This window comes from Thunnus maccoyii, chromosome 8, assembly GCF_910596095.1.
Source record: "Thunnus maccoyii chromosome 8, fThuMac1.1, whole genome shotgun sequence".
NCBI classification, from domain to species: Eukaryota; Metazoa; Chordata; class Actinopteri; order Scombriformes; family Scombridae; genus Thunnus; species Thunnus maccoyii.
In genome coordinates, this window is record NC_056540.1 from 19440706 (window position 1) to 19461864 (window position 21159).

General features: G+C 39.9%; 1 protein-coding gene across 5 annotated transcripts in view; it reads right to left on the reverse strand.

Annotated features, from left to right (window-relative positions):
• macrod1 (mono-ADP ribosylhydrolase 1) overlaps positions 1-21159 on the reverse strand; it is a 128126-nt gene that overhangs the window by 72658 nt on the left and 34309 nt on the right. The window lies entirely within an intron of this gene.

Genomic DNA, 21159 nt, shown 5'->3' on the forward strand with positions numbered 1-21159 from the left:
AGATTAAAGTGAGAGATTATACTTTGTAAAGAGATAGAATTCCCACTTGCATGTTTTCTCTCATCTCTCCCATCCCTCCTCCCTGCATCCCTCATGTGAGCAGTGTGTATGTGTGTGTGTGTGTGTTTCCAATGTGTATAATTGCCTGTGGTGTGTTTGTCAAAGGGTCCACGACTGACTGTCTCCCAATGGACATGCCCTTCTTACATGACAATGTCTGCAACCCCCCCGTCCGCCTCCTCCTCCTCCTCCTCCCTACTTTAACCAACTAGACTAACAACACACAAAAACAAAATGTTGCGTCATCCAACTCATCTCAGCAGAACTGCCTTGCATCTCTCACTGGATGTAAACACAAACATACATCTGCACGCACACACACACACACACACTCATATATAGAAGCACAGGATTAGCAGTCATACCAGGCCATATTGAGACAGCAGATTAGAATGAGATTCTCGGGGCCAAAGCGGTACAGAACACGGGATTAAAGAAGAAAGGCAGAGATGGATGGATGGATGGAGTGATGGACAGAGAACAAGGGAAGAGACTGAGAGGCAAAGAGACCAAGTAAAAAAGAGAGGGAGAGAGAGAGCGAGAGAGAGGGGGAGAGAGAGAGCAGCACAGGACATGAGATTAAAGTGTAATGTCCTAGAGAGGGAGAGAGAAAGAGAGAATCCAGGGCAAGTCATGCAGTTAGGGGGAACTGCACATTGGCAGAATGTGGCGAGAATAAAGAAGAGGAGAAGGCAGCAGACACTCTTTCTCTATCGCCTGCCTTTTGATCTCCTCTTATTCACCCATCCGACAGCAGGAGAGGAACACTGCTTATATAACTCTCCATTTGAAACATAATAAACCAAAAGGGTTTGTGGAGAGACTAAAAAAAAAAAAAACCCAAAAACCCCCACACACAATAGGCACCTAAGAGATTGTCAAAATTGCCAAACAAAATTAAAAAAAATAAATCCTGGAGACAGAGGTGGGTGTTCTCAGTCAAACAGACGTATCTGTGCCTGAATAGCTGTATTTTTCATTTCCTGAAATCTGTTACAGGCATCATTCATCACCCCTGAGTTGAACTTGGCTGTTTAAAATCCTCAACATGTGTGGCTCAGCTGACTGAGCAAGAGTCCTCTGTTTGCTTTTAACAGCATAAGATTATATGATGTTAATGGTGACTTGTGTTGCCGGTTAACGTTTGTGTAGACCAGCATTCGGGGCATGTTCTCCCAAACTGCACACAAATAATTATTTCTGACGGATTAATCTCGTCTTTTAAGCAGCTTTTAGTCTTCTTGTGTTAGTGTTGTTGACTTAGCTGTACAATCAGGTTGCTGATGGGATATGAGGCCAATATCAGGCTAATAAACGGTGTCTCATAGTGAATTACCATAATATTAAAATCTTATCCAAAAGCCTGATTTTCTTCCAATAATTGAGGTATTAGATCTTCCTTAATAGAGGACAACTGTCCAAAGCAACAGTTAAATTGTATGTTATGTTGAAGGATTGGACCAATATCTATGTGGTGAAAAGTGGAATGAGAGAAACAGCCTGAGAGACTCACTGGAAAGAACATAATTCGAGATCATACGATAAAATCCTTGTCTGATGTTGTTTTGACATCCTGTCAATTCTTAAACCTGCATTAAATGATTTGTTGGCCACTTGGGGGCAGTGCAACAAGCTATAAACACAATATTGACATATCATCACTTTATGAAGTTGTTGTGGCGAAAGTGTTAGCAAACAGGTGCCGATTACATACCACGCAGAGACGCAGCAAGGTTAGCATTCATTAGAAGTCGTGCTGTTTACACCTGATAAAGCCAAGTTCAATGCTCATAATACTTTTAGCTCTGTTTTGGTCTCCACCAACTCCTGAGAGAAATACCCGGCTCTTTAGCTGTTAGACGCTACACTATGTTAATCAGCGAGTCATTATCTTTGTCTGCTATTGGCTGCTGGGCAGGTAGCGTATGGTGGGTTTTTAGAGATTTCTTGCTGCAAACAGCTGCCTGCTGCAGCTGGATATGTGTTGATGAGAGCGGTGAGAGTGAACAGTGATGTTGTGGGCTGGAATACCAAAACAATGAGCTGAGAGATGCTAAAACACTGTGTAGAGAAACTGCAGCGTCAGGTGATAACCCACAGAGCTGCAACGATTAGTCGATTATTTGATAAGTTGCAAACTATTAAATTTATCGCCAACTGTTTTTTGTTCATTGATTAATTGTTTTGAGTCAGTTTTAAAGAAAAAAAGGCCAAATTCTCTGATTCCAGCCTCTCAAATTTGAATATTTTCTGGTTTCTTTAGTCTTCTATGACAGTAAACTGAATATTTAAATACAATACTATATAATATCAATATATTATATATTTGGACTGACAAAACAAGACATTTGAGGACGTCATCTCGGGCTTTGGGAAACACTGATCGACATTTTTCACCATTTTCAGACATTTTATGGTCCAAACAACTAATCGAGGAAATAATCGACAGAATAAATTGAAAAATAATCGTTAGTTGTAGCCCTAGTTTGCCACTACAAGCAACTCATTTTGCATGTGGTCATTTTTTCCATTGTTGACATGAAAACATTGATTAGTGCAGCTAATAAATCTCTAGAACTTGATAAATGACTGAAAACTGAACTGTTCCTATTAGTCAATTCACTCCACGCTGTCAAATGTAAAACCCTGCAAGTATGACCCCAGGAGTCAAAACTAAGCCCCGTTTTCTTTAGAGGTGAAGGCATTTTTCCCTGGTGGCTGTTTGTTCAGTTTACCAGTGAGTGATGTCATGTAGTGGTGAGCAGTGTTTGAGGCACCGGGTCAGTGGCCTGTGGCAGATCAGCAGGTGTCAAGAGGGAGAGATGACTATGTGCTTCATGCACTTATGTAGCAGTATGTCTGCTGTTCGGAGGCTATATGACCTTCTTATCTAACAAAGTCTAGTATGTGGCTGGACCGTGTATGAAACACTAGAGAGTACAAATTAAAATTTGTGTGTTGCCTGGTTACCATTAGACATGGACATCGAAGCATTTGTAAGATGTTTGTTTTTATGTAAGTTTAAGTTTATTTATTTGTGTAGCACTTTTCATACAGTAGTTGTAACTCAAGGTGCTGTACACATAAGAAACACTTTAAAAATACTTCAAATACATTGCACCAGATTTTGGGTGCAGACTGTATGGTGCTGTAGAAGGGTTGAGTTAAGTTTCAATGATTCCGATACAGTGCTTCATGTTGTTACATGACTTTTATTTTATTAACTATGAACACGTAAGTGCTGTATTTTTAAAAGACACTAGAAACATGTAACATGGGGAAATTGACAGTAAGATCCTCTTCTCATGTAGATGTTATGACACAAATAGGGGTTATTTGGATAAACTGACCACATATTGGGAATCTAAATTGTTACTGTCTTGTCTGAAAAAAATATTCAAACTTAATAAAGTGACATATTAACAGTCCTACAGCACCCTGTTTATTAGTGTACTCATTTGCTAGAACCACAGGTTGGTGCTCTCAGTGTCAACACTTTAGTTGGTAAATGTGTGTAATTAAAACTTATTTCGGGGCTGCGTTCACTCTCAGTCTCACAGCGGTTGAGCTGCGCTCGGGGCTGCACTTCAGTCCCGCTGAGAGGCTGAGTGCATGTGGACATGACTGTGGAGGCGCTGTTAACGCCCCCTGATGACGTAATAGAAACTTCGCGCCACTTCATCTTGAAAGAGCAACGGCCAATGGGGAAACTCCGACACTGAGCCGGCCGCACCAGTGGTGTAACTTCATAACTCAGTCAGTCAGTGACGGACAGATATTCGGGGTTACAGGGCTGGTCCGTGGCTGGTCCAGCCAAAAACCACACATCAGAATTCTTCTTTAATTCACACTGTAGCTTACACCAATTAGCTTTCTACAGATTGATTTCCATCTTTTTCAAACACTGTCCTCAGCTTTGTTTTCATGCCTAAAGCCATGACATTCAGCATTAATGTTTCAGTGCAAAATGTAAATAATTGAGCAGTATGAAACCAGGACTGGGCTGTTACTTAGCATATCAATGCTGGTCGACTTTGGCATGCTGTTAACATTTCCTTTTATTAATGATTCAATATTTGAATCAGTACCCATCCAAATCAATACTCAGTTATTAAAAAAAGAGTGATGCTTAGGCTGACCTGACTGAATCGTCGCCTTTCATAGCTGCTTTAGTAAATAAATAAGTAGGTACTTTCACAGGAAGGCAAATGGTTAATTCCACTGAACAGTCAGATGAATTGAACTGGATCAGATTGTTCTTTATTGATCAGCAAGAGAGGAAATTGTCTCGTCATCTTCATGGTCATAGCGTACATCAGGAAATAAATGGAAAAGACATAGTACACAGAGCTCAGTAATTAACCAAAATATAAGAACAAGTGTACGTGATGGTAGTCTGTGACTCACTGGCACAAAAAAGTGTGTAGTCCCTTCTCCTAAAAGCAGAACAATCCGAGAGAACAGGAGTAGGAGGGAACAGCCTGCTATATATATATATATGAGTCTCCAAATATACCTGGGCATTAATGTTTCCAGGCACCCCGCCCTATTAGAGCCTGTGTGTGGGAAACACTGCACTTTTAGCCAGATTTAGAGTCTAACCCGCCCCCGAAACAATGATTTCATAACCATGTCCTGAACAGCTTTACAGCGACTCAGACTGAGACAGCACCCAGGACGATTTACTGAGGATTACAGCACATTTTTCTCACCCATAACAAATTCTAGTAGAACACAAAACTCATTTAGACATTAACACTCAAACTGACAAAGAACAAATCTATAGTCATTATCAGTGGAGCAGCTCTAGTTTGAACTTGTTTCTTAAATTTTAGTTTTAACTATCAATAGTTCTCTGAAACATGTTAATAGATAATGTTTGCACTGTCCAAAACTATAAGACAGATGGATGTCCATGAGTAAATGCAGCTCTGTTCCCCGTACAGTTGATAGAACATCAAAATAGAGCTGCAAGGATTAGCTGATTAATCAATCAAAAGAAAATTAAGCAACTATTTTGATAATTGATTAAAGTAATTATTTAAGCAAAACTGATGGGTCCACACTTACAATTTAGTAAATTGGTCAGACAGATCAAGACATTTGAAGACGCCACCTGAAGCTTTACTTAATTAGCATTTTACAGTATTTTATAATGTTCTGTTGACCAAACTATTAATTGAATAATCAAAAATAATGTGCAGATTAATCTATAATTAAATAATTGTTAGTTTTTGACCATTATTGCAGCTACTGATCAATGGTTTGACGTGTGGATCCCTGTTTACTCTGTTATTGTGTACGCAGACTAAGACATACGTGTGCATACTGGTGATGTGATACACAGTCCTTCACTGGTTCCACATTATTCCACACTGTACAGATCACATTTACACCCGGCTGAGATACGATCATAGTTCATCTCCACATGTGGCCACATCCCAATCCCAATGCGTTCAGTGTCCAGTCACACCTTCAATTCACATGTGTTTTTCCTTATCCAGATATGATAGCCAGATACAGATCACATGTTGATGCCAGGTGTAAATGTACTAATACAGTCATTCAGACCCTGGGGCGGCCCAGAATGAACAACGAAAAGTCTACTAAAAAGTTGAGTCTGCTGACCCACACATAAGAAGATAAATCAACTTTGTTTTAAGAGTAAAATCCACTTTTCCCTTTTGCGTTTCCTTTCTGTTTGAAAAAGCAAACAATCTGTAAAGCTCAAGATAAGAAGACCAACACATGAACATTTCAAAATGGATCGTACGTTAACACAGTTGTGGAAAACACGAACAGAATCACGGAATTTGATAATAAAAATGGAATCAACTGTAAAACGTGGAAAATCGTGGAATTTGCCAAAATGTGCATGCAACTTGTAAAAATCAGAGTTTCCCTATAATTATAAGACTTCAGTGCAACACCTGAGCGTTTTTTCACAGCGGCTAAGTCAAATAAACAGAAAAAAAACTATGCTGAGAGTCTCCACCATGTTTTTGTTGTCATTTACAGGCAGCTGTTTCTGTCCACTGCTGTCTGTGTTGGTGTTTCACACAGCTCAGCTCCTCCACACACACACACACACACACACACACACACACACACACACACACACACTCAGAGCCAGCACAGAGGCCATGGTGGAGACAGTGAACTAGGTGAAGTGAAAGATAAAGTTTTACGCAAGTCGACGACAACTACGCTCGTAACTGAAAGTGCAAAAAAATCTTTGCAAGTAAAAAGCCAGTAAGAGTAATTTATCAAAACACCTGTTCAACTAGAAGAAACATGTAGAGCGATATTTCCAACTGATCCGTCCGTAGCAAATTGTTATGAACAAGCTAACAAATGAAACCTGTCTGTATGTAGACTAACAGTTTACCTTAGTTTGCCACAAATCTTAAAATGTGGCAAATCCTTGTACTAACTCAGCTACTGGATGAGACGGCAGCAATGTTGTGTTGCATCATTGCAAATTAACTGATATATATTCATTTCATTCAATGTATGATTAAAGTGTGAATACTTTTTTACTGAATTGTTGAAAGTTTATTCATCCAACACATGATTAGACACTCTTTCCGATGACAAATTGTACAAAATTAAGACGGAAAACACGGAATTGGGGGAAAAAATAAAACGGAATCTGGAAAAAATTAACATGGCTTTCATGGGGCCCTTGTAGGAGGAAGTATGGCACTGAAACAAACTGTGCTTTTATATAATTGAGGTTATGCCATGCTTTGGCTGAGTCTGTCCCCGAAAAGACATAATAAATACGATCCCTAGAAAAACCTGAAATAAATATATCCCACAGTAGACGTCAGATAAGAACATTAGAGAGATGCATTACACAAGGGAAGGTTTTAACAATTTAGGAAGCTTTCTGACACACACACACACACACACACACAAACACAATGGTCGTGCATTAGGCTGTGTTATATTGAATTATGGCTTTATGTCTGAGTGTGTGTGTGTGTGTGTGTGTCAGTAGATTTGTCGGAGCAGAGGAATAGTGCGGGAGATGCAGGCAGGTCAGAGAGAATAGAAGTCGCACAGAGAGAAGTTCAGAGATGAGCTTTTGTTTGAGCAGCAGGATGACTTCAGAGCGCTACGCTGTTCGCTTACCTAGCTTTAAACCAGCTACAGGCGCCTCCAGAAATACTGGCACCTTTGATTAAGATGAGCTGAATAACAGTAGAAACAGGAAATTATCCATATTCTATTCCATTAAATTTGAGATTATTTTCATGCATTCAAAAAGAGACCGTACTGCAGACTTGACAAGAACAGAGTGAAAAAGTTATATTTTATTTAAAAAACACGCCAAGGACACCAAGAAACCATGCAACAAAGGGCATCAACAGTTGGAGCCATGTATTTTGTTTTCAGACATGCAGACTAAATAGTTTGGCGAAGTTTTTTTGTGAGAATAACAACCTCTGATACAATCAGAGAAAGGACTTTTTCAAGAATCCACGTTAACAATGTATTTTAAACACTTACAGAGCAATGTTGTGCTCACAAACTGACATTCATGTAAAAGAACTGGGGCTACTGCAGATGAATCATTTCCCCTCAGCAGACACTCGTCTAAAACACAAATGACCTGACCCTCGATCTTTTATATTGCAGGTTAATGAAAGATGACCACGAAAATTTGGACAAACTGTGGTTGTTACTGCGTCAAAATCGAAAAAATCTAGAGAAAATGAACCCAAAGCAAAGGCCAGAGATGTGATCGTCTGGATGAGGAGTTCATTTGAGGCAAAGAGTGATTCTTTTTAATCCTTCTTGGATCAAAAGCTGAGAACGTTAATGGAGAAGGACAGGTATCAAAGTATTAATGAATAAATCAAGCACCTATGGCCAGAGGTAACTGATTAGATTGGGATTAAAGAGACATTCATCATCTCATTTCTCAACATGGATTTTTTATTTTCTAACACACTTAACCCACTTTTATTTACATATATTTGTGCTGTAACTTTTTCCTCAAAAACTGAGAGCTGTATTCAATATGCAGAATAATACAAATCCAATGATATCCATCCCTGTTTACAGCCTCATAAATTAAGCTTCTCACATCAGCCTTTAAATACAGAACATTTATAATGGCTCCACATTGTTTATTCTGCAACTTTGTATCAGTCTGAGTGCATCGCCTGCAGCAAAAAAAATTAGTGTTGCAATGACATGTGGTGCATGTAATTCATTTGGAACTTGTGTTTTTAAAAAAAGCTAATTTTTTTAGATTTTTGGACTCGCACCAAACTGTGTGGCTTTACTGGCAATGTTTTCCTGACTAAACCCCTGCTTAATGACAAACAGTGGGTGTTCAAATGTAACGCCTGTCTGTTGAGAAGTAAATCTGAAGAGGAGTCTCTAATTTTCACCTTTAACATGTTTTTCGGTGCATGACACAAAGCTCCTTCTTTGTTCTATAGTTCAGCTGACCAGATATCTGAGGGCTTTTCTGAAAGAAAAAAAAAAACATCAATTTCGTGCACCCACACTAAATCAAGACGTAATCCCACAGCAGTTAAGTATTATAACAACTATTTTTCAGACCTGTGCAAGAAGCAAAATCTCTAAATTTGGACCCAAACATGTGTCAAAGTGGAACCAAATGGCAAATTACCACCAACTACCATGGCAACAAAGAGTGAAAAGCAAACACTGACACCCTATCCGGGATGATCAAAGAACACAGTAAACATGTACAAAAGCCAATAACGGAGCGGTGTTCAGACAGTACACTACACTCTGCAAATCACGACAAGATGGTGTTCGGTGGTGAGGGCGACTGGCAGGAATGTGTTTGACCTGATGTATTGAATTCCAATAGATCTCTCAGGTATGCAGGAATCACGCTTGACTCTGTGCTTGAATAAGCTTTGATAATTACCCCATAGCCTTTTTCTAGAGTGTGCTCATTGTCTCTTTATAATGAGGAACAAAGGTAAACACAGTGAAAACAGAAGGACTCCTGACTGACAGACTGACAGGAGTTGCATCAGTTTTTTTTTGGTTCCTTTACTTTACTCAGCAGCAGCAGCATATTTCACAACGATTTTCTTTTCCCTCTTTTCAAAAAGTTGAGCTCCTGTAGGAATCTTTTTTTCTTCTCCAAGTAATAATGAAATGGCGAGTGACAGGAAATAATAGAGAGAGAGAGAGAGAGAGACAGAGAGAGAGAGAGATAAAGTGGTAGTGGGTGAAAGGTAACAAAGCTTGTCAGCTGGATTTGAACCTTAAGTATTATGCTTTAGCCTGCCACCAGGAGGCCACACGTACCTCACATCTTATTGGATTTAAAATGACTTGTTTCGTCTGCCATCATGAGCACACACACACACAGACACAGACACAGACACAGACACACACACACACACACACACACACACACACACACACACCCCTCAAAGGGATTCTGTTTCGAAGGCATAAGTGCCAAGTTCAACCTAGCGAGAGTTATTGTGACCTATCTAAGAGTGCCTACTGGTGCACCGTTGAGTGTGTGTGTGTGTGTGTGTGTGTGTGTGTGTGTGGGTGTATGGGTGTAAATGTGTGTGTGTGTGTGTGTGTGAGGAGGGGGGGGGGGGGGGGTGTCCGGCCCGTAAATTGCCTGTCTGTAGATACTTCCCGTGCATACCTCATTCTGAGCAAAGAGACAGAGAGAGAAAGCAAGAGAGAGAGAGAGAGAGTGTAAATGCTTTGAGCCGGAAAAACCCTCAATCATATTTAATGGGATTATTTATCCACGTACTGTCATGAGACGATGTGTATGTGTGCTGGGCCCTGTGTCAATATGTGTGTTTTGCTGAGAGATGGGGTATATCATAGCATCTCCTGGCACATAATATTGCAGGCAGATGGGTGTGTAGTTTTTTTTTTTTTTTTTTTTAAATTAGATAAATTTAATGCATTTCTCCTGCACTGATGGTGTACAGTTGAAAACAGTGTTAGACTGATATAATGGGCCAATACTGAAACTGTTTGTTTTTCATTCAGACATCGACCAGGTCACATTGTCCACTGCTGTGATGTGATGGAGACTCTAGACCGCGGCTACTGAATATGTTTTTATTATTATTTTTTATTTATTTATTTATTTATTTTTTAAATCGCAGATGGCTGAGCAGTGAAATCATTCCAGCGTGGTGTGGGAGGATTTTACTCACAGCTTCAGGAGTGTCAGTCTGTAAAAAAAAAAAAAAGAAACCTGCCTCACCCTGCCTTAAGGAACTGCCAACCCACCTAAAAGCTTTCATCTGTGAGACTTTCGCTGGCTTTTCAGTGTCCCGTGCTCTAATTGCTGTTGCAGAGGCTTTTCTGTCCTGCCAAGAATTAGATGCTGAAGAGGAGGGGGGGGGGGGGTGCGGGTTGGGGGGGGGGGGTGGACAGTGAATCACTTTAAATCTGGGTTTCTGTTTACTATTAAAATGGTCAAATTTTAATTGAAAGATAGGGGAATTTTGGTTTGCAGCAGCTTCAGTCAAAGAACATGAATATTCATCGTTAAACCTGCATATTTGTCTAAGCCTAATTGGAGGTGAAGAAAGTGGGTGAAGTAGCTGGACTCAGGCTCACAGTGTTGTTGAATATATTGTCAGCACCCAACGCTCCAGCCCTCAGAGAGCCCCATGAGAGATAATACAGTTTATTTACCGCTTATGCATAAAAATCTCTGTTCTGTCTCTGTAGCCCCACAGTGTGAGGTCTGACTGTTTTAATTATTAGCTGCTGTGTTTAAAATGAAGCCGCCAGCATTTTCATTATTCGCACCATATTTATGCATAACACCTTCAATCTGGGTGTCATGTGCGCGTGTGTTTCGGCGTGTGTGTGCCTCTTCTACCACTCCCCTTGTTTCCTTTTATCTCTTGACTACATCTCCCTCTTTCTCTCTCATCCCCGCTGCTGTCCTCCCCACCTCACCCTCCTCCTCCTCTTTTCCTCTCTCCAGCAGCGCTCTCTCTCAAAGTCTCGTTTACTCCCTCCTCTGCCTGTTCATTCCCTCTTTGGAAACTGGCTTCCTCCAGGGCAAAAACTCTACAGCTCACTTTGTCTCCCTGTCCGCCTCCATCTATGCTCCCCTCCTTCCATCTTTTTTTTCTTTATCCTCTCTCTTTCACTCCTTTTTCATCTTCTCTCTCCCTCTGACAATAGTTTTCAGGACCCATCTATTGAAAATTCCCCATTTGCACTGCTCACCTCTCAGTGGCTTACTCTCATCTCATCAGCGGTAGAGTTTTGTCCCGTCTTTACTGTTCAGAAGAAGTAAAGGAGGAGAAGTGGAGAGAAAGAAAGGACACACAGCAAGGAACACTCCCACCACACAAGTACACAGTGTCAGGAGGAAATTGTTTAATGTAAAAGGTTTATCTTTAATTGTCGCGCTTTAACAATATCCTAACATTCCTTCCAATATACCAGAATTGAACTGAAATAAACTGAACCTATATTAAAAAAGGGATGATAAAAGAGAGAGGGGTGGAATGAAAGAGAGAAATAATAGTCTGGGATGGACAAAGGCAGAAGAAGAAACACAGAAAAGAGGAAGAAGGAAACAAAAAGGAGAAATAGAATCAGAAGAATCTGCGAAAAAGATTTCAGAAAGACAAATGATCTAAACGGGACAAGAAGAATGGCAAACAGGAAGGAGAAGGTGTTGAAGGAAGATGAATCTCAGAAAAAAAAAACATGTTGAAATTTATTCTAAATATTCTACAAATGCTACTTAACACCTTCCAGCTGCCTGAAGTAGTCGGTCTACTGTATAAGTAAATTCAGAGATAATTGACCTCAACACTATTCTGAGTGAGAGGAGAGAGATTGGTGGGGGGAAGCAGAGAGAGACAGAGACTGTACCATGGTGTAAACTGCCATAGATAGTAAGTGGGAGGTAGTGTTGTCACAGTGCATAATGGTGTTGCTATCATTATCACTGGCTAGAAGAACAAAGAACAGAGAGTGAGTGTGTGTGTGTGTGTGTGTGTATGTGTGTGTGTATGTGTGTGTGTGTGTGTGTCTGTGAGAAAGAGAAAGTCAGCGCAAGTTCATGGGTCAAATGAGCAAAAAAGTGTGCAAGAGAGAGAGAGAGCATGTAAGAGAGACTGTGAGGGTGTGTGTGTGTCCATGTTTATTTCTGTAACTGCTCCACAGTTACAGAGTTACTTTGCATGTGTGTGTGTGTGTATTTGTGTGTGCAGAGGCGTCCATTTTAGGGGAACAGCTGCTGATGGAGGCTGGTGGCGCACAACCACCTAATCACAGATCTGCTTTGCGAAGCTGATAATACCAAAATGTTATTGACTGTGTTAAACATATTTGTCTTGACATTTATCAGCACTGTGACATTTTTTTCTTCTCTCCATGTGTGTAACAACAAAATGCTAAAAATGTTTAGCGCACCTGCCTCACATTCCTGTAGTCATTCTTGAAGGGATTTCAGTGCTTAGCTTGAAATGGCAAAAAAAAAACAGATTCACGAAGGAAAGACATTTCACTGTGGCTTACATTTTAGCCACAATAAAACCACAAAAAAATCACAGTTTTGTCACATGAAATATGGGATAAAGTGATGAGAACATGAGTACATCATTGCTACTTATAAGCTACTGTACCTCTGTGCTACTGTAGTGCACTTACATCTCTCTCAATACATTTATTCCATTTCTGAGTGATGGAGACAGAGTCAGGGACGGATTAATGCTCAACTTACTAAAGGGTTGTTATAAGCTTGTTGTGCATGATTTATTTATTTATTTATTTATTTTGGTGGTATTATTTTCTGCTCCAAATCTGGATGATGCACTAAGCGGCTCGAGTTTAGGCAGTACGAGTGTCCACGTTTCGTGAGATCATCGGGAGGAGGCACCTTGTTTTCCAAACAAATCGTGGCCACAGTAAAGTTTGAGCAGGGAGCATTTGTCGTATTCGTGGTTAAAAAACATTACAATGTTCAAAGTTTAAAGAATAAAGTTGACACTATTCTATATTTTTCTTATTGTCAACAAATCCCATGAAAGGACCAAAACCTGACGACCTGACTAATAAGTTTTGCCCGTGTAGCAAAAGCCTGATCAAATTTAGATCTCCACTGTTGTCCCAAAACTTTTAAAAACATATAAATGATGATATAAATGTGTCTTTATTATCAATGATCGATTACAGAACAGTATTACAACTGAAATTTATTTTGAGTCAATCCCACACCCTGTACACACACTGGCTGCCTTGAATACTGACTTGCGTACCAAACGCATTTATATGAATCCACAGCTGAAAATAGTTCCCAAAAAAAAGACATTATTTATTCCTGTTTGAGTAACACTTGCTAAAAACTACAGTGCCCTGCTGTTTTAAGAAATTACTTTATCTTATCAAAACTACAATTTTGTCCCAGACGGGTTAAAAAGGTCGGAAAGTATTAAGAGATGAATTAGCACACTGCTGTTGTTGTCTTTTCAAAACAACAAAAAAACAGCTTTGTCCTTGTAACGTTTTGTCCACTGCAATTAATTGATGAGGTAGAAAGTGAGTAGAAATTAGTGGCAGAAATAAAGCCAAGCCCTGGTTCGTGTGCATTACAACCGAGTGTCAAAGTGATGCTTGATAGTGAAAAACCCTGTATTGAACCTTTTCCCTCCCTTCAGATCTTTGCTGGTTATCGCTGCTCTGTCGCTTCCCTCATCTCTCTCTCTTTCTCTGCCCCTGACTCTCATGCTAAATGGAAGCTGTGTGTTGCTGTGTTAGGAAGCTAGTCACATCCCCCCTCACTCTTCTTTTTAGCCCCTCTTAAGAGTCTCTCCCTCTCTCTTTTTTTCCATTTCCCACCTCTACCTTTCTCCGTCTATCCTTAACACTCTCTCTCTGTCTTTTTCTCTCCCGCTCTGCTCCCTCTAGCCTTCCTTCTGTCCATGCCGACACCCTCGACTGATTCTGCTGGAGTCATGGCCTTCAGAGCCTGACAAGAATTCAGTGTGTGTGTGTGTGTGTGTGTGTGTGCAAGTGTTGGTGTGCAAGTGTTGGTGTGCAAGTGTGTGTATATCGGTGTCTTCAAGCATAGATGAAATATGAGCTGTTAAATATGAATGCTGGGTTATGTTCCGATGCCATGTAGTCACGTCACTCATGCATGGAGGTGTAGTAAAAATGTGCATGCACACGCGCGCGCACACACACACAAATGGCGTTATGTGTGTATGACAAGTAACTGCAGAGCTTCGGTGGTATTATTCTGCATCACATTTGCTATCCATTTGTCTGTGATACTTGCCACACACACACACACACACACACACACACACACACGCACACACACACACAGACAGAGGCCCTGGATTCAGGCTTCACTGACTTTAAACCTTGCTCAGGCTGACAGTAATTTCTGCCTCCAAATTACATTCCAATGGCTTCATAAATCTGCTGCCTCCTCCTCCACCTCTTTCTCTTTTCCCCCCGTCTTCCTGCCTCTGCTTCTCTATCTTCCCCTCTTCTCTTGCCATCCCTCCTCTCTTCCTCTCTCCCTTTCACTCCAAGCCTCACTTCATTTTTCCTGTATAAACCTCCACCCTCCTTGCCTCTATTTCACCATCGCTCTTTCTCCCTTCCTCTCTTTCTCCTTCCCCCCTATCACTTGTTTTCTCGTTTCCCCACACTCCCTCTCTCTGGCGCTGGCTCAGTAAATGAGAAACAGGGAGGCAGAGATGGGGAGGTTACGTGTGTGGGGTAGTTAAACAGTCACACTCTCACACACACACACACACACACACACACACACACATAAATCCATACAGATACATACACACACCTACACAAACACAGATGTACACACACACACACACATGCTCACAGATGTCCTCTCACATACACAAAGAAATGTGTAAATACACACATACATGGGCACACATCCACAGTCAAACATCATAAACAGCACATTACGCTTTGATTGAAAGACAAGCATTTGTGCTGCCATATATTTGGCGAGCCTCTAAATTGACTCTGTGTGCACACACACATACACACGCACACACACACATTAACATGCATACGCGTGTGCACACACATGGCTATTTTAATGAGAATGTTCATTTTACAGATAGTGCCTCCAGGTGAAATAATCGCCAATGTTGGGCCCTGATGGCTGGTCCAAGTGTTCTCAGGCCAGTTGTCTTTATGGGCCACAGTGGGCTACGAACACACCCTTACATCTCCCTCACTGCCGCTTTAACTGCTGCTCTGCTGCAGCCGACACACACACACACGATGAAGACATGGGCATAATATGCATAAGGATATAATGTAGACACCAACTAACGCATTAATACTAAATACACATGCACACACAGCGAGGCAGAGGCCAGCAGAGAACAATAGGGCCGTCTGACAATGGGGCTCAGAGGAATTCTCTCCTCCGTATTAATATTCAGCAGAGCGGATGTAGCAAGAGTGTGTGTCAGCAGGGACGCATGCTCATCAACCTCGCTAACACTGGGGTTAGGCAGCCACATGATTACAAAGTACTCAGACTTTGGTCCCCAGCCCCATAACTATTAATCCCTAGCTCCTACTCCCTCACTTCCTATCTTCTCGTTCCCTATGGTGCACAGAACTAGCACACTGCCAAGTATCACAGCTGTCACTTTTCTTTGCTTTCCATTTTCTGAATTACTCCGAACAGCCTGATGGAGCAAAGGTTTGGTGGAAATGGAGATTTGATATTGTCAATTTCTCTGCCGCCACCCACTACATTGTTTCAAATTTACAATAATGCAGATAGAAGGTCATGTAGAGGGAAATTTAGAAGAACGAAAGATTTCCTTTCGCCTGGTAATTGTAGATAAATGAGGCACAAATACCCCAGTATGCACACTTACATGCAGTACGTTTGCTTCTATAACTAGAGGCTTCTAGTCCTTCTTAGTCTCATTCCCATCTTTTGTTCTTGTTGTGCATCTTGTCTTGAGTGAAGAAAGAAGCCAGTAAAAGCACCTGTGGTACCAGATTTTCTTCTGTATTTTCCATTTCCATCTGTAAATTGTACAAGGTGACCGCTAACAACATACATATGAATGTTCTGGCCATATCCTTGTACATATGTTTTCCCATCTGTAAACCTGTAATAATTAGAATCGCTTATAGCATATATTTGCACATCCTTTCTCTAACAGATGTGTTGCATAAATGTGTCCAACACATAGCCAATATTATTTTGTTGTGATGCGTTGTACTGGAGCCTTCAGCATCCCTGAGCTCTGAGGCAGATGCATGACCTTTATATTATTATATTTCTATGTATTTGTTCTCAGATTTCTCTGTTGTGTTATCACCAGACTTCTTTAGTGGTCTCCACAGCAGGCAAAGAAAAAAATGCTAATATCTGATCGTTATTGTTCAAAAGAAAGGGGAAAAACAAAACGGCGAGAACATTTGTTTCGCACAGAAGCAATAGTGAAAGTCACATATTGCAGCGTGCCTGTAGGCTACACAATTGTCATTGACTTGCTCACAAGAGCAGAGTGATTTCTGTCCCCCTGAGGAACGAGGCATTCTGTGCGCTCTCTGTTATGCAGAAAAAACAGAACAAGACGCACGGGGACGGTTCAGTCAGAAATGTTTTTGGCCTCGACGCTATAAAGGGTCACCTGCCCAAAGTGTTAAAACTGTGCTTTTTATTACTCTCACTACTGGAGTAAGGAGAAATAAAAGAAGAAACAGTGTGCTTGAATTGTTTTGTAGGGAAAAAGAAATGGGTTGTTTTTTTTTTTACAATTTTATTTACCACTTTATCACAGAATATATTCAGCATGATTTGAGTATTTGCTCATTTCCTGCATCCCATTACTGCTTCACTGTAGAGAATTGTTTGTAAATCCCATTTTTCATAATGTTAGCAGAGAGCAGTTATTCATATGACAGTGATTTATTCTACAATGATTTGTCTATGGAGTGTAGGGATTCATGACATTAATAACAAATTACAATGTGATCAATCAGTCTTATTTTCTTGATTAATCAAATTTAAAAAATGCCCATCACAATTTCCTGAAGCTCAAATTGACATATTTTAATTGCTTGTTTTGTCCAACCAAATGTCCAAAAAGATTTTCAAATTACTATCATAAAGGACTAAGAAAACGAACAGTCAATTAATTTTTCACATTTAGGTCAAAAAAAGACCTAACATTTAATTTAATAGCAAAACTGTTTGTTGGCAGTTAAATTTCTGTTGAATGACTAGTTAATTAATCAATTGTGCCATGAGAAACAGCGACTAAACAAAAAATTGTTTCTTTTATCTAGTTCATCATAGTTCAAATGCAACTTTAAAATTCAGAGTTGTTGGCCTCACACTGACATTGCCCTACCTTTTCCACCTGATTTTAGTCTTTTTTATGCTGTTTGAATTTGAATGTGAATGAGGGTGGTAAGGCACTCGACAGTGTCATTTTTGTAATAGATTTTTAATGAGCATGCTTTTAAAAATTGAACATTTTAACATTAAAGTGTAGAAAATGGGCGATAAACTCAAAAATCAGTCAAAGCTCTTTGTGATCCAGTGAAAAACAGCTGGCTCCATTATCAGAGGCATCCATTGACCTTTTGGAGGTTTTGTGTAATCTCTGTCTGAGAGGTTATATTCAGGTGTAAGATAAATTTTGTCTGATAATAAGTATATTTCCTGTGAAAAGTGGTATAAACCTCCAGGTACGACTAAAACTAGTGGAAAGCTTTCTGAACCTTCTTTGAACTCTGTCAAACATTGTTTTCTCCTAAATCACTAGTGTCTACTGTAGCTTTTACCTCCTAACTCATTTTTCTGATACATGCTCCCTATTTCCCCTCTCATCTCCTCTTCCCATCACACTCCCCCTAAATGGTAAATGGACTGCATTTATATTAGCAGCTTTCTAGTCTTCCGACTGCTCAAAAGCACTTTGCACTACATGTCAACATTCAACCATTCACACACACACACACACATTAATACACTGATGGCAGAGGCTGCTGTGCAAAAAGCCAACCTGCTCATCAGACAAACCGATGGCACAGCCGTCAGCAATTTGGGGTTCAGTATCTTGCCCAACTTCAACATGCAGATCGGAGGAGCTGGAACCGCCAGTCTTCCAACTAGTGGATGACCAGCTCTACCTCCTGAGCCACAGCTATGCTGTCTTCTGAAAATCCATCACAAAAAGTTTTAAGGGCAGCCTCGACATTATACAGATAGAGCTTCACATATTGATGTCTAATGGGCAATGGCAGCGAACTGTGGAAATGCTGCTGATGTTCAATATTCACATCTTGTTCAATGCAGGCAGACATTTCACCTGCAGTAGGCAAAGATTAGTGCAGAGTGGGTAGTTGGGTAGTTTTAGACATTGCAACCAATTATGAGGACTTGTTTTAAAAGGACAGTTTGCGTTATTAAAGGTGGCATCTGCTGTTAATACATGACTGATGGCATCCAATTAAAAGTCATCCATTATGATTTTACTTCGAAGCCACTTAAAAGCCTTGGCCTCCAAATTACTAATGTGAATGGACTGGAATATAATAGGTTTAGCATTTTTGAATGCAAAACTTGTAACAGCACCGAACACAAAGCTCTGTGTACATTTAGACTGTCCTTGAATAGATCATTGTCTCACTTCTCCTTAAATGCCAATCACAGAGTCGACTGGTTTTGCAAACAATGCCTGTTTAGCATTCTGTCCAACGTTGGGCTGTTTTCATTACGCATGTTAGCTGCACTCTGCACATATAAATCAGTTTACTATACCACAAACTAGGTATCAGTCTGTCGCTGTTTTATAAAAAGGACAATTTATCTTGCCACATGCTGCCCAAATTCATCTCACACCAACCGTCTAATTATCTCACTAAACTGCACTCCCAGTTTACAACATTTCTTTCCCTTTGTGGATGTAGTTAAAACACCAAACCAACAAAAAAAAGAACAAACACCATCACACTGAGTTTAGGATGTATGGAGCACAATCTATGGTAGTGCTTGAGCGTATACACCCTTCAAGGATACACACACACACACACACACACACACAGATATAAGCCTGTTGACCAAGTTCTTCTCAGCTGCTGCATGTGTCCTTTGAAAATGAAAATGAGGACGGCTTTATTTGTCTCTATTTGTGTTTAAGCAAACTGCATGATAATTTCCCAGTTGGCTATGTAGTCTACTTTGGGATGAAGTGAACAGGCGAATGTGAGCAGCGGAGCAGTTAATGGCCTTGATGAATCTGTCTCTGCACACTCAGTATGCCTGATGAAAACCTTACATTTCTAAAGCCAGTGTTCACTGGGGGGTTTGATTCTGCACACAAGATACAGGCACTTAGCGCGTGGTGGTTATGAAAGCTCCAAAGCTTTGTTAAAAAAAAAAAAAAAAAACAACAACAAACAGATATAAAACATGGAGTTACCTTAATGGGAGGTTTGTGTCCACTGGGAGCTGTTGTGCATATACAGCACTGACCTTCAGGAAGTATTTTCATGAGGTACTTAATTTTAAAAGGTATAACCGTTCTGATGGGGATAATTATTAAGCCTGCGCCTTTTAGTATTTCATATTGTGCCAACACTGTAACCCAACATTACATCTTGGCATCATTTAAAGAAAGCTGGTATAAAAAATTTGAAGACATGAAAGCGCCTCATTTACACAGCCTCTTAAAAGCACATTTTTATTTATTTTAGCAATAAACACATGTAAGATGTTGTGCCTATATTTGAATATTTTTTGCAGTAAAATATACAAGTCGGACTTGTAAAGTAATCATCATGATGGATACAGTATATGAAATGACTGAACTGTTCAGTCAATATTATACATCTTATCACTAAAACCCTTAAATGTGTGTACTCAAGACACAAAACTTCAACATAAAGCTAAACATTTCTGGTTATCTCAGACAGTTTAGTAAAGTCTGAGCCCCAAGGCCCATGACAACTCTCTGTATGCTCTGTATTCTACAATAATACATTACTGTTAATCACAAAAAGTCAGATATACTTCACTCCAGAAACAATGATCCTTGGGAGATACAAGCCTACAAGATGCCACTCATCACTGTAACTTCTAACCTCTTACACAACAGATCTCAAACTTGTGTCAGGACTCACTTGTCTGTTTTATACTTTTGGATGGCCATGAGATAATGACATAGAAAAATGTTTTAACAAAGATGTAATGTGTTTTGTAATTTGTACCATTTTTTTAATATTTTGGTTGGTTTCCAGCTGAGACATACAGTTGTTTACAATAGCTAAGGGGTAGGGTTATGAAATATTCTTTGTTTTGAGGTTCACTGCACTATACATACTGTATGCAGCCTGTGTTTGGGAAGTCAAAATACACATCACATCATTTAAGGGGTGTCAGAAAAGGAAATGCTGCACCTTATAGTTTCATTTTAATTCCTTCCTACTCAACTGAAGAAGTTGATAAACTGACCCAGGACCAATGTCATGACCATATGCATCCTCAATTACTCTGTTTAAATTTGATTCACTTGTTTGTGGTTCGTGCATTTGCACGTTAAACTATAAAACATAAAGTCTTAATAGAATAGCACTTTCACTCCAGCAAAATATCTTCATCGTCCTAGGAGTTTTACAAGATGGTATAAAACAGAAATCATCAACCAAAACAATTCAATGGAATAAATCCATTTCCTGAGAGCCTGCGGTTTGATATAATCAAGAATACTTTTCCACTTCATACATTGATTCCAATAACCAATCCATTACTTTTACTGGACAACATACAAAAAAAATCATAGTATGCATTGTTTACTATATCATGACCTTTAGTCTTTCTTTTTGTGCACTTTGTTTTGATTTCTGATATTTAACAAAAGGCCACTTTAAGAAGAATAACAACTGTTTATAGTCAGCCTGATTTATTATATCTCCATATAAAAAAAAACTCTAACACTGTATTTGTCTTTTCAGGTTGGTGCTCGCTACCACTCCACCTGCTGTCCTGCTGAAGCAAATCCCAGTGAAGTGCATCTTTGGGAAACCAGCCAGCAGTCCATTTCTACCAACCTTTGGGAAACC